The sequence below is a fragment of the Mesoplodon densirostris genome, chromosome 3 (genome assembly GCF_025265405.1).
Source record: "Mesoplodon densirostris isolate mMesDen1 chromosome 3, mMesDen1 primary haplotype, whole genome shotgun sequence".
Lineage (NCBI taxonomy): Eukaryota > Metazoa > Chordata > Mammalia > Artiodactyla > Ziphiidae > Mesoplodon > Mesoplodon densirostris.
The window spans coordinates 101146237-101160476 of record NC_082663.1 but is presented as its reverse complement, the minus strand read 5'-3'; the positions used below and the strand labels follow the sequence as shown (position 1 = coordinate 101160476).

The 14240-nt window shown below is 34.2% G+C and overlaps 1 pseudogene; it reads right to left on the bottom strand.

Moving 5' to 3' along the window:
• Nucleotides 1-259: 259 nt before the first annotated feature.
• LOC132486818 (dual specificity protein phosphatase 3-like) overlaps nucleotides 260-14240 on the bottom strand; it is a 39314-nt pseudogene continuing 25333 nt past the window's right edge.

Genomic DNA, 14240 nt, shown 5'->3' with positions numbered 1-14240 from the left:
TCCCCCACTCTGTGCCCCTTCCTCAGGGTGAGGACATCATAAATTGTAGGCACCAGGGAGCAGGAATGCCCTCCTCAGCAAGCTTCTTTATATGCTCCCCAGGAGGAAAGTGGCCCAGGGCTGTGTTGGGACAGACTTGTGGGCAAGTGCCTGGTGATGCTGGGAGCAGGGTACACTGTGTTTCCTAAACATGGCAGCTTGGGATACCACAACCAGGCCCCCCACATCCGACCTCTAGAGGAGAGGCAGTGAGGGTGCCCTAGAGTTTCAATTTCCCCTCCTTGACTAGTCTGTCATTGAGCTGGCAGAGCTGGGCCAGGAAACCATCGTTGGGGCCGATCTCACGGTTCTTCCTAATGGTGCTCAGGGCAGACTTGACATCCATCTTCTGACTCATCATAAGATGCACGATGACGAGAGTCGGGGAGCGGCTGTAACCCTCACGCAGTGGACGAGAACTCGGCCGTTCTTCTGAGCCAGGGCCTGGTCGATGAAGTCCGCCGCCTTTTCAAAGTAGGTGCTGAGGAACTCCTGTGCGTCATTGGCCTTGATGCCCAGGTATATGATGTCAGAGTCCTTGTAGAAGTTGGCATTGGTATTGACGTGCATGAAGGACCTGCCCTCAGCTGCATTCAGGACATGGGTGATGCCCAGTTTCTATAGCCTGGGGATGTCTTGAGCCACAGACGCATTGCCCACATAGATCCTGGGGGTAACCTTGTTGCAGGGCTGGCTCGGGAGGCTGTAGCAGCCACTGCCGTCCGAGAGCAGGTCGTTGAGATCTTGCACCGAGAGCCCAAACAGGCCCAACAGGCAGCAGCTGGGCCCTGCCAGTTGATATTTTTCCAATGCTAGAAAACTATGACCACAGGGGAACTAGGCTAGAAACCAATAAGAAAAACTAACTTAAAATATACAGGGCTTCCCTGGTGGCGCAGTGGTTGAGAGTCCGCCTGCCGATGCAGGGGACACGGGTTCATGCCCCGGTCCGGGAGGATCCCACATGCCGCGGAGTGGCTGGGCCCATGAGCCATGGCAGCTGGGCCTGTGCTTCCGGAGCCTGTGCTCTGCAGCGGGAGAGGCCACAACAGTGAGAGGTCCACATACCACAAAAAAAAAAATATATATATATATATATATACATATATATATATATATATATATATATATATATATATATATACATATATATACAATTGTTTGGAAGTTAAAATAATACGTTTCTATACTGTAGAAATTAGAAAAATTGTAAACTAAATGACAATGATAATGCAACATATCAACACTTGAGGTATTCAGTTAAAATTATGATTAGAGGAAAATGTATAGCCTTAAATGCATATGTTAGAAAATAACAAAGGAAAAAAATCACAATGATTTATGCTTTCATATAAAGAACTTTGTAAGGAAAGAGCAAATCAACCCCAAAAAAGTAGTACAGAAACAATTAACATAGGAAAAAAAATACATAATTAAAAAATTACTTAATTAAAATTTTAATTTAATTAAATTAAAAAATTTGACAAAGCCAAAAATTGATTATTTGAAAACACTAATAAAGATGAAAAATTCAAAAGACTTAACAAGAAAAAAACAACCCAACATATTACCAATTTAATGCACCAAAAGAAGATTTTGCTGTAGGCTTTACAGATATAAAAAGTTAATAAATTAAAATTATGGAAAGTTTCATACCAATAAATTGAATAATTTAGATAAAATGACAAACTACATAAAAACCACAGATTACCAAATTAAAGTAAAAGAAATTAAAGATATGAATAGTTCCTTATCTATTAAAGAATTTGAATCCAGCATTAAAGTCATTCCCATGATGAAAACTCCAGGCTTAGATGAATATACTGGTGAATTCTTCAAAATATTTTAGGAATAAATTAAACCAATCTTATACTAACACTTCCAGAAAATACAAAGAGAGCACATTTACCAACTCTTTGATTACCTCAACAAAATGTTGATACCAAAACTTAAAAGGGATGCTATAAAAAACAAGATTTGCAGGCTAAGTTTTCTCATAAATATAATAAATGCAAAAATCTTAAACAAAATATTAGCAAGACAAATCCAAGAATATATAAGAAAGATAATATACCTCAAATGAGTAGCGTTTTTCCATGAAAGCAAGAGTGATTTAACATTCAAAAAAATCAATGCAATTTACCCTATTAACAGAAAATAAGTGAGAAAAATAATACCATCATCACATTAGATGCATTTGATAGAATTCAACATCCATTCATGATAACAATTCTCAAAAAATTAGGAATAGAAAGGAACTTCAATAACTTATGAAAACCATCTTGGAAAGATCCTACAATAAATATCTTAATGATGAATTATTGAAAACTTTCTATTGCAATCAGGAATGAGCCAATGATGCCTGTTATCACCACTTGTATTTAACAGTTTTGGAGTTCCTAAGCAGTGAGATGAGACAGTTGAAAGAAATAAAAGGCACAAAGATTGAAAAAAAAGGAAAAAGGAAATAAAACTTCCATTATTGGCAGATGGCATATTTTTTCATGTAGAAAATACAAAAGGACCAAGAGCCAAATTATTAGAATTACTAGGTGAATTTACTAAAGTCACTAAATTTAAGGTTAGTATACAAAAATTAATTGCATTTCAACATATGTCTCAAATAAATAGAAAATTAAATTTAAAAACTGATACCATTTACAAAAGCATCAAAAAACTTGAAACAAGAAAAAAAACAACAGGTATGCAAGACTGCTACTCTGCAAACAAGAAATATATTGACAGAAAATTTTTTTAAAGGCAATTTTTTTTATTAGTTTCTGCTTTATAACAAAGTGAATTAGTTATACATATACATCTGTGCCCATATCCCTTCCCTCTTGCGTCTCCCTCCCTCCCACCCTCCCTATCCCACCCCTCCAGGTGGTCACAAAGCACCAAGCTGATCTCCCTGTGCTATGCAGCTGCTTCCCACTATCTATCTACCTTACGTTTGATAGTGTATATATGTCCATGCCTCTCTCTTGCTTTGTCACAGCTTACCCTTCCCCCTCCCCATATCCTCAAGTCCATTCTCAAGTAGGTCTTTGACAGAAATTTTTAAAAGACAAGATAGAGGGAATTCTAAGTTCATGGACTGGAAGACTCAAAAAATCATGTATAGATTTGTTGCAATACCAACTAAATTCCTAAAAGGTTTGTTCATGAATTCAACATGCTTGTTGTAAAATGTGTATGGAAATCCAAAGGGCCAAGAATATGCAATAAATTCTTAAGAACTATCAAAACTGAAGGACTTATACTATGAGATATTAAGACCTATTATAAATTATTAATTATTATTAATTAATTCAATGTAGTTTTTGCACAATATAAACCAATTGACCAATGGAATAGAATAGTCTAGAAATAGACTCACATAGATGTGGTCACCTAACTCATGTCAAAAGTAACATTTCAGTTCAGTGAGTTGTGGCCAACTGGATATCTTTATGGGAGAAAAAGAAGAACCTTTGCCTTTACTGTATTCCACACACATATAAATCCTAGACAGATTGTAGATTTAAAAATGAAAGGTAAAACAATAAGACTTTTAGAAGAAAACATAGGAGAATATCTTTATGACCTTGGAGTAAAGAGCATTTTCTTTATTTCTTAAACAGGACACAAACGATATTTAAAAATAAATAAAATGTAATAAATTAGATGACACTACAATTAAAGTATTCTGTTCACCAAATTTTATCTCCGAAGAATACATACAGATGGTCAAGTGGCACATGAAAAGATGCTCAACATCACTAATTATTAGAGAAATGCAAATCAAAACTACAATAAGGTATGACCTCACACCAGTCAGAATGGCTATCATCAAAAAATCTACAAACAATAAATGCTGGAGAGGGTGTGGAGAAAATGGAATCCTCCAACACTATTGGTGGAAATGTAAATTGGTACAGACACTATGAAGAACAGTATGGAGGTTCCTTAAGAAACTAAAAATAGAGCTATCATATGATCCAGCAATCCCACTCCTGGGCATATATCTGGAGAAAACCATAATTTGAAAAGATACATGCACCCCAATGTTCATTGCAGCACTTTTTACAATAGCCAGGACATGAAAGCAACCTAAATGTCATCAGTGCAGGAATGGATAAAGAAGATGTGGTGTATATCTATCTATCTATATACACACATACAATGAAATATTACTCAGCCATAAAAAAGAATGAAATAATGCCATTTGCAGTGACATAGATGGACCTAGAGATTGTCATACTGAGTGAATTAAGTCATACAAAGACAAATATCATATATCGCTTTTATGTGGAGTCTAAAAAAATGGTACAAATGAACCTACTTACAAAACAGAGTCACAGATGTAGAAAACAAACTTATGGTTACCAAGGGGGAAAGGGGGGACAGGAGAGTAAATTGGGAGATTAGGATTGACATATACACACTACTATATATAAAATAGATAACTAATAAGAACCTACTGTATAGCACAGGGAACTCTACTCAATACTCTGTGATGACCTATATAGGAATAGAATCTAAAATATAATGGGTATATGTGTATGTATAACTGATTCACTTTGTTATACAGCAGAAACTAACACAGAACTGTAAATCAATTACACTCCAATAAAAATTAATTAAAAAAACAATAGGATGTTGCTAAGATGCTAAGTATGATATGTCATATAATAAAATGTATTTGAATTTTTCTGAAAAAAGTTATAGAGTGAAAAGGCAACACAGAGTTCAGTGTTTTTATTGTGTGTATGTATATACGGGTATGTACCTGACAAAAAAGCTCATTCAAAATATGCAAAGAATTCCTACAAATTAATAAGGAAAATACTATCAAACTAGTATAAGATATATAAAAAACTTGAGTAGGCACTTCACAACAGAAAATATCCAAGTAACACATACACATATGAAACAGAACTCAAGTAAAGCACATGGAAATACACACTAAAATCACAATGAGTTAACTTCACACCCATCAGAACATCTAAAACAAAGAGTGAGACAAAGCTAGGTATGGCAAGATTATAAAGCAACTAGAATTCTAATACTTTGCTGGTTGGAGTATAAACCAGTATAACCCATTTGGAAAACTACTTGTCAGTGTCTAAAAGAGCTGGAGACATGCATGTTCTGTGATGCAGATATTATGCTCCTAAGTGCATACATAACGCAAATGGAAATGCATTTTTCATATAACAAAAGAAATGTACAGGATAAATCCCACAAATACACAGTTTTAATACTGAGAGGGGAAAAAAAACAAGAGTACATCTTATATGATTCTACTTTTAAAATTTCAAAAACTTTAAAAACTAATATACAGTATTGGAATTTGGGATAATGGTTAACTTGGGGGTTTCAGGAGTCCTGGTAATGCTCTATGTCTTTATCTCGGGGCTGTTTACATGGGTGTGTTTACTTTATAAAATTCATTAAGCCCCACACAAATTATTTATACATTTTATAAGTAATCCTTCAATATATTTTACAGGGAGGAACTTTTATTTATGGGGTAAGGGGAGAGACAGAGAGGGAGAGAGAGGTGGTGGTGGAGGGGGCAGTGGGGGCAGGGGGAGGAGATTAATAATTTCAGGTATACTTGTCTTTAAAGTCATTACACATTAGCTGAAATATTGGGAAAATTCTTATGCGGGTATTTGAAAGGCAGATGCAGTTTCTCCTTGCCAAGATTAGGCTGTCACATTTGAGGCAACTTTCAAAACTGTATTTTGTATTGAAAAGTTGACCAGTTTGCCAATTTTCTTAGTTTCTGGCAGTTAGAAAATTCTCAAAAGGTATTAATTATTTAAAATTTGGGGGTTTTGTTTCTGCTTTGGTTTTATTTTGTTTGTTTTGTTTTGTTTTAATATCTGGATACGTTGGTATGCAAAATCCTCAAAAATGATCAACTTACAAAACACACATGATTAATGATAGGTACATATTCAATCAAATTGTTTTTGACTCCTGAGAACTTGACTTCTAAAGTCAAGGACCAGTGGGTTGCACAATTGTACTCTACAGACTTTGAACAATAATTATTTTTCTTTTACTTGAAATACTGTAATGAAATAGCCATTGAATGTAATGAAATAGCCATTCCTCTGAAAGATACAACATAAACTTCTATACAGAGAAACTAAAACTCATCCACCTTCATTTTCTACTTCATGACAGATTTTCCATTACAGGAAAAGCTGGAGCAAAACATCTAAACTTATTTATCTCCTCCCACTTTTTTCAGTGACAACATATATTATTTTCCTTTTGTCTCTCAATAAACACAAAGGATTGTTGAATTTACTGGAAAATAATTAAGATGAATAACATTAAAAAGATATAAGAACATCTCCAAGTTATTCCTTTTACTAATAAAAAATATGATTCACAGAGTCTCACTTCCCATAATTTTTATTGCTTACTATCACCTAGGAGGATCAAATCTAAAAGCTGATTATAGAAAATTATTTACAACCTGTGAAACCCTAAAGGAATCTTTCATGCAATTCTACCACCTCAGTACCTGACAAACCTCTCTGAATGCAAAAAAAGAATAAAAAATTAACAACAAAAAAACTGTCTTTAAAGCTAATCTGTCACTTGATTTGACATGAGATTATTCTCTCAAGTCCAGGAATCCATGTAAATTCCCTCCAGGCATCTCTAGGCAAAGTTCCTCTTCATTTTACAACTTCTAGGCAATAAGTATTGAGGCATACATCAATTCTATTATTAAAGTCTCTGCAAAGTAGTGCTATACTAAGGAGGGAAAAGCAACATGTTGGGGTTATGTGTGCTCTGTACTATGGAGGTTGCATGCTCGTCCCGGCCCACTGATGATAATGCTCTGCCCTAGGAATGCCTGCAGTACTTGCCTGGGCCCATGTTACTGGGAGAAAAGCCCACGGATATTTCCTTACCGAGGTCAATGTTGTGGCTGGGCCGGCCCTTGTGGTTCCTATGATGGTCACAGAGTGCACTTTAGCAAAATACTATCAGGGAAATTTGAGGAACAAGATTTATTATCCACAAATCCTGAAGGGTACACAGCATGCCTGAAGACCACACAAGGGGCAGGTTGAGTAGGGGGAGAAAAGGGGTGAGAGGGAGGGTGGGGCAGGGAGAGTGAGAGAGAGAATGAACCTGGGGCTCTACATTTATTTGGGTCTAAGAGCAAGGTGTTTAGGATTTCTCTAGGTCACTCATTATTGGCTGATTTGAAGCATAAGAGGAGGAATGAGCACACAGGAGCCTGGAAATGGGGTCACTCAAGCAGCCGGTTACCTATGTCACCCAGGGCTTTCTGAAAGAGAAACTTCATGCAGTGGGTGGTCTAGTTCTTTATCTGGTTGTCTTGCTAGTAGCTGTGTCATACAGTTGGTAATACATTTATTCAAGATGGAAGTCTTTTGAACTGGATGCCTTGGCAATCAAAACTTAGTGTCAGGCACTTACACCACAGAGATGAAGCCCAAAGGAGATACTGCTTGTGTACCTTGATGAGTATATTTCAGGTATTTCTATTTCTTTACCCATAAAGTGGATATAATAACTTAAATATTGGTATACTGTGGGGGAGGTAAGATTACATATGAAATAACTTAGCAAAAATGACTGCAATGTATCTTACACAATAGGTGAATATTCAGTGTTAGCTTTTATCCTCATAATAAACTATTCCAGTATTTAGCAGCTTAAAACAACAAACACTGATTATCTTACAATCTCTCATCAGGATTGCAGTCAAGCTGTCGGCCAGAGCTGTAGTCAACTCACAGCCTGATGGGGCTGGAGAATCTGCTTCTAACTAACTCACGAGGCTGTTAGCAGGCCTTGGTTCCAGGATGGCTCCTGGACTAGGCCTTCTGTTGAACACAGAACATTCCATAAAGTTTTCACATGACAGATTGCTTCTCCCAGAGTGAGAGATGCAACAGAGAGTGAGAGAACCATCAAGATGGAGGCTGCAGTGTCTGACACACATAATCTCCTAAGGGACATATTATCACTTTTGCAGAATGCTAACAGTCACGCAGCAGAATCCTCATGTGCAATGAAGGAGGAGACTACATGAGAAAGGAGGCGAGGATCATTGGAGGCCATTTTAGAAGCTGACTCATATAAACAATAATTGTTTATATATTATACCTCATAGTTATTCATACTATTTATTGAGCATCTTAGTGTTGTGTTTTTAAATGTATTAATTCATTTAATTCTCACTCTAACCCTATTAGATAGTATCGTAATTTCATTTTTCAAGTAAGATAAAAGAAAATTTTAAAGGCATTTTATAGCTAGTAAGTGGTAGAACATTATGAAATATAACAGTCATCTAGTTAGTATTTCAATGATATAAATAAAAAAAGCAAATTTTTCAAAAGTGATAAAGGATTTCAGAAATGGTAGGCCTGCCTTGTGTAATTAACTCTGATTAAAAGTATGATATTTTGCTAATAAAATAAGATTCCGCCACCATTTCAGCTATTACTTCAGCCAAAGAAATTATACTATGCATGAACTATTTTTTAAATATCTAAATATTGTGGAATACTTTTATGGATAGTATTTATAAATATTATATTTAAACATATTTATCTCTCACAATTAGTATTTTATGTCTTTCCTCTGTCCCCTGAATTGAGAAATACTTGTATCCCTGTCCTTATTTTTATTCTTTTAAGTTTTCATTTTTTTAAATATATAAACCTATCCAATTACATAACATTCTTCCATTTCCTAATTACATATTATCACTATTTTAATGATGTATAAAGAGCAGTAGTATTCTTCAGGGAAAATATCCAAACTCAGTTTTTATCTGTGTACAGAAAGAAAATAATTACCAGATATTAGACATTGTAAAAACCTCTGTAACTCAAAGTCCTAGGTTTTATCTTATAATTCTACTGTTTTCTTTCATGCAGCTAAAAACAAATTATTCTTCCCTAATTCACCAAAGACTTTTTAATACCAAAATAATTTTGAAAACTAATTCCTATTAAAATTTCTTTCTGAGTTTATACCACAAAGATGAGACCCAGAGGAATCCATAGAGCCTGTGAAAGAGGTAGGAATAAAGAGGAAATTAAGAAATTGGATATCACAAGCTAATCACCACAACCTCCCATTTTCATATTGCTTTACTACTGCTTTTATTTCATGTCATTTTTTTTTCATTTTTTTCCCTTTCAGAACTGAAGAACTTCTCTTTAAAGAACACATAAAATTTAAGTAACAATATTTGTATTTAAGTAACATTATTCTTTCCACATCTTTCTCACTCCAACTAAAACTATCAAAATTCATCCATATCTTTTAATATAAAGATTAGAAATTGCTCTGTCTCCTACTACTCTACATTAAAGTTAAACGTGAAGAAAACCAGGAGCACAGCCCAAAGAAAGCTGATCCAAGTTATAAAGCAGAACATATTTATCCAACTATGCTGCAAATACATGTGTCAATTATGAACATCAGTGTGAGTTTCCTAATTTTTTACATCATCTAAACTTCCCAGGACTAATTGAAACCACACTTATGAAGGGTTCTAAAACTTGAAGGGTTTTTGTTTTTTAAATGAGCTTGGAGCAAATATCTTAAGTCTTGGAGTGCATCAAATGTAGACAGTAAAGCTACTACAATCTAGACTGAAATAGACTGCCTCTGATATATTCCTCGTATACCAAAATTCCTCTCAGTGTCTCTTACTCTGCTATCTGTTACTTTGAAAGTAACATATCAGGATTATTCCCATCAGATTGTTCAAGATGGAGGCTATTATAGTTTAGTCACCCTATTTCACTCATCAACTTTAAAGTATAAGGCCTAAATAAAAGCCCAAAGGACCTTTGTGAACTCCCCCAAGATAACGGAACTTGAAACACACAGCATTTAAATTTCTATGAAAGAGTTTCTTGAGTATCAGTTGAGTTAGCTGAGGAATAGTTCTTGGCCTTCTTTGGAAAAGTACCTAAGAGTAAATAATAATAAGATTCATTGCCCATATTTGAAATATTTCATAAAACGCTGAGTGGAAGTGTGAAATGGACAATTCTTCTGGAAGACAATTTGTCAATATCAAGGACCTTAAAATTTTATATCTACACCTCACCTAGTTTTAGAAATTGGTATAAAAATATGACTAACACTAATTATACATAGTTTATTTTTATAAAAATAAATAACTAAAATAATCCATAAATTATGTTTCCATATGTTAGAATATTTTTGGTCATTAAAATTATGTTTCATCAATTAATATTTAATTACTTATTAAAATATTCATGAAAAGGGGATAAAAAGTTCATAAACAGTATATTTTCAATTCTGTTTAAAAATATTAGTGGTATTTTGTGTGTATACATACACATATATATATTTATAAACATTAGTAAATGATAAAATATTTTGTCCAGATTTGAAATATTTTGTAAAACATTGAGTAGAAATGTGAAATGGACTAATCTTCTGGAAGACAATTTGTCAATAATATCAAGGACCTTAAAATTTTATATCCACATCTCACCTAGTTTTAGAAATGTATGTATATATATATTATATACATATATATTAGGTATGAACATATGTATGTATGTATACATTTCTTTCTCTCTCTCTCTCTCTCTCACACACACACACACACACACACACTGCTCATTCCATCACCATAATGTTAGTAATTTGAGATTAGGGAATCATGTAACCCCAAATCTCAAATGGAAACAGCTGTTTCCATTCTACTTAAAGGCCTTCACTACATTTTATAGTCAAATTGCAAGCAGCCAAACTGGGAAACAAATACAAATATTCTTAATCTCTAACATTTTCATTTAATATACTTGGATATGAAAGCCAAATTAATTATGAGAAATGAATGCTCCCATTTTCTCAGCTTGAGGTCCATTTTAAATATAGATATCTAGCCACACATAATTGGGTAAGTTAAAGGTTGGCCTAGCTACTTTTGTTACAGTAATTCAACAAAGGATAAATGTTGGAGTACTATGGAAACAAGGATATATTTAATTCTATATCCTGATCAAACCAATTTTGAATCACTTGTTATGCTGACAAATTTCCTTCAGACATATGGAATTAACTTAATAGATTTTGAAATATCATTTGCCCTATAAATCCATTAGTCATTTCACAGAGGTTTAAACAGCAAAATTAGTAAGCATTCCTTGGCATCATTTATATAGAATCTGATTTGGAAAAACTGGTCCTACCTAGTCCATCTTGTAGTGATAAATTTCTAGTAAAGAAAACATCCAGTAAAATTCATTTATAATCATGGCTTATAATGAAAAATGGCAGCCCTAGGAAAAAAGTTCCTGAAGAATGTGATTTCTGTAACTACAGAGTTACTTCTATGATATTTAACAATGCAACCCTTCATTACTTTTCTCTACCCAACCACTCTAAACTGAGTTGAAAGTGAGAATATCCATCATTAAACTTTATTGGAACTAGTGTCATTGACCTTGACCACACGCACAGTTGAAATCCTGAACTATATGGATAATAGGGACATTAAGGTGAAATAAATGTCTTTCTTTTCAGTTCTTTGGTTAACCTCTAGATATCTAACAACATGGCAGCCGTTGATCCAAACAGAATTTCAGAACAAATCTTGCCCTTTAGCCACTTGATAGCAGTAAGTAATTAGGCCCAAACTAGGTATAACTGTCCCTTACCTCAGTGAAAAAAGAGAGAGAGGAAGATTAAGATGGAGTTAGAAGTGAGGTGGCTCTCTAACTATCATAAATAACCACATTTATAAAGATAATATATCAGGTTACTATTAACTGCAGTGATTCAATGTCTTATATAACTCAATACTTTGTCAAAAACTTTAAATAGATTATGAAAAATTCTCAATTTCCAAAAAGACAATAAGCCACAAGTATGTTATTTACAAAGGTATTGCTCAATTGAATAAACACTATAAATGATGACTGAATCTCCAGTGCATTCAGTACAAGCCTATTTGAACCACAATGTACAGAAATCTATTAGGGAAAACACTCTGCAAGCTATTCATCATGTGTAAGCACATTTCTCTTTAGGAAGTACATTAAAAATTTAATCTTGGACAACCAGAAATGGTCTTTCTCCACCTCCTTAACCCAGTCAACACCTGAGGCAAATCAGAATGGCTGCTAAGCAATGTGGCTCACATTTTTAGGGTAATTTAAAGAGGTCATTTACCTGGACACAGTCCAGAGGTGAGGAGTAGAATGCATACTTTGGCTGGATAGATGAAGAGGAGAAAGAGCTGATAAGACAGTTTGAAAGAGATGAGACTGCTGCTATAGTAGAAGAGTTTAAACAGCACGGAAGAGATGAACCATTCTTCTCCATTCCTTCTCTTTCTCCCTTTATCATAAGTTAGACACACGTACAGTAGATTCCGACGGACGATTTTAGATTCATCTATGTTTGCCACATGATATCTATAGTATTATAATATTACAAAACTTTTCTGCAGTGTACCCAGAGATAAATTATATTAAATATTTGATATATGTCATTCAGTACTGTTTCTATTAATGTACAGAATGTGTATCTAATGGTTCACAGATTTGGAATCATGTCCTATATACAATTTTGTATTCACTGTGAGCAAATAATGAGCATTTTCCTATGGGATATTCTCCTAATTTTAATTTGTGTACAGTATTCTACAATATTTCTTTACTGGGCATTTAGGTCATTCCCCACTTGCACTATTAAAACATTACCGAACATTCTTTTGTGAACTAGTTTTATTGTTTTTATTTTATTTATTTTATTTTACTTATTTTAGCTTTATTCTTATAAGAAAGAAATAACGAGTCAATATTTTTTAAAATTGCTTATATATTAGTGTTTTTCAATCCTGGCTGCACATTGAGATTATTTTGAGGAGCTTTCAAAAAATATTGGCAGAGTTTCTCTTGCTTTTTAAAGTTCCCCAGGTGATTCAGGTGTGCAGTCAAAGCAGAGGCTGATATGTATATTACCAAATTGACATCCTTAATCTTAATACTAATTCACACTCCTCCAGCATTATAAAGAATTGGCCACTCTGTCCAACACTGTATTGTCCTTCTTTGAATCTTTGTCAAATGGGTGACAATGGTATCTCATTATCATCTTAATTTGCATTTTTGATTTCTAGTGAGAGTGAACATTTTTCAAATATACTACCCATTTATAATTTTCCTTTTATGAATTGGCTTTTAATATTTTCTGCCCATTTGTTCAATTGCAATATTCAAGTTCTATTATTGTAAATAATCATCCATGAGAATTAAATAATTATTTTGCCAAACAGAGCAAATTTGTCATTTAGCTTTTAATTTTGTTGACATAGTAGATTATATAAAGATGTAAAATCACTAATCTATTTTTATAGTTTTCTATTATTCTTATCCTCATTTAAACTAAATGTCAACTGATGTCACTATACTTCTTAAATCTAAGATAAAACCACACATTGAATTCATTTTCTTAGTCAACTCAGGCTCCAGTTTCCACTGAATTAGTTCAATTTAATTATCATCTTACCATCTCACTCGGACTACCGTTGTTCTGAACTATATTTACCCAGACCAAGTACCCAGCCTCTTTCTTCAAGTTATTACAAATTATTCACACATGGTAATTTTGTGAACAAATTTGGGGGAAACCATGTGACTAAATTCAATGTTAGATGTTCCTCTTCTTAAAACTCTCTTGGCTTTTTGATGGATTACATCTACGTGGATCTAACTCTTTGCTCTCCTCTAATCCACAGATCTTTTTCTACAAACACCAAATTAATATTAATGCAGAATGGCTTAAATACTTCTTTTGTTGTCTTAGACCTGACTAAGTCCTACAACTTTGTTTTGGTCAGAGTGGACTACATACTGTAACAAACACTTCCCACATCTCAGTGGCTTAAGGCAACAGGTTTTTTTTAGCTATGATCAGTACTACGGTAGAGGTAAAAGGGAGGCTAAGTTCAATTGTTTGGGAACCCTGAATTCTTCCATCTTGTGTTTCTACCATCTTCTTTGCTTTCAAACCGCAGAGGTCAAAAGAGAGAAAGAGAGCTTATGAAAGGCATAAATGCCCTTAACTGCTTTGGTCTTAAAATAACATACATCACTGACACACATATTCAATTAACAGGAAATAGTGATATGGCCCCGTCTAGATACAGTGGG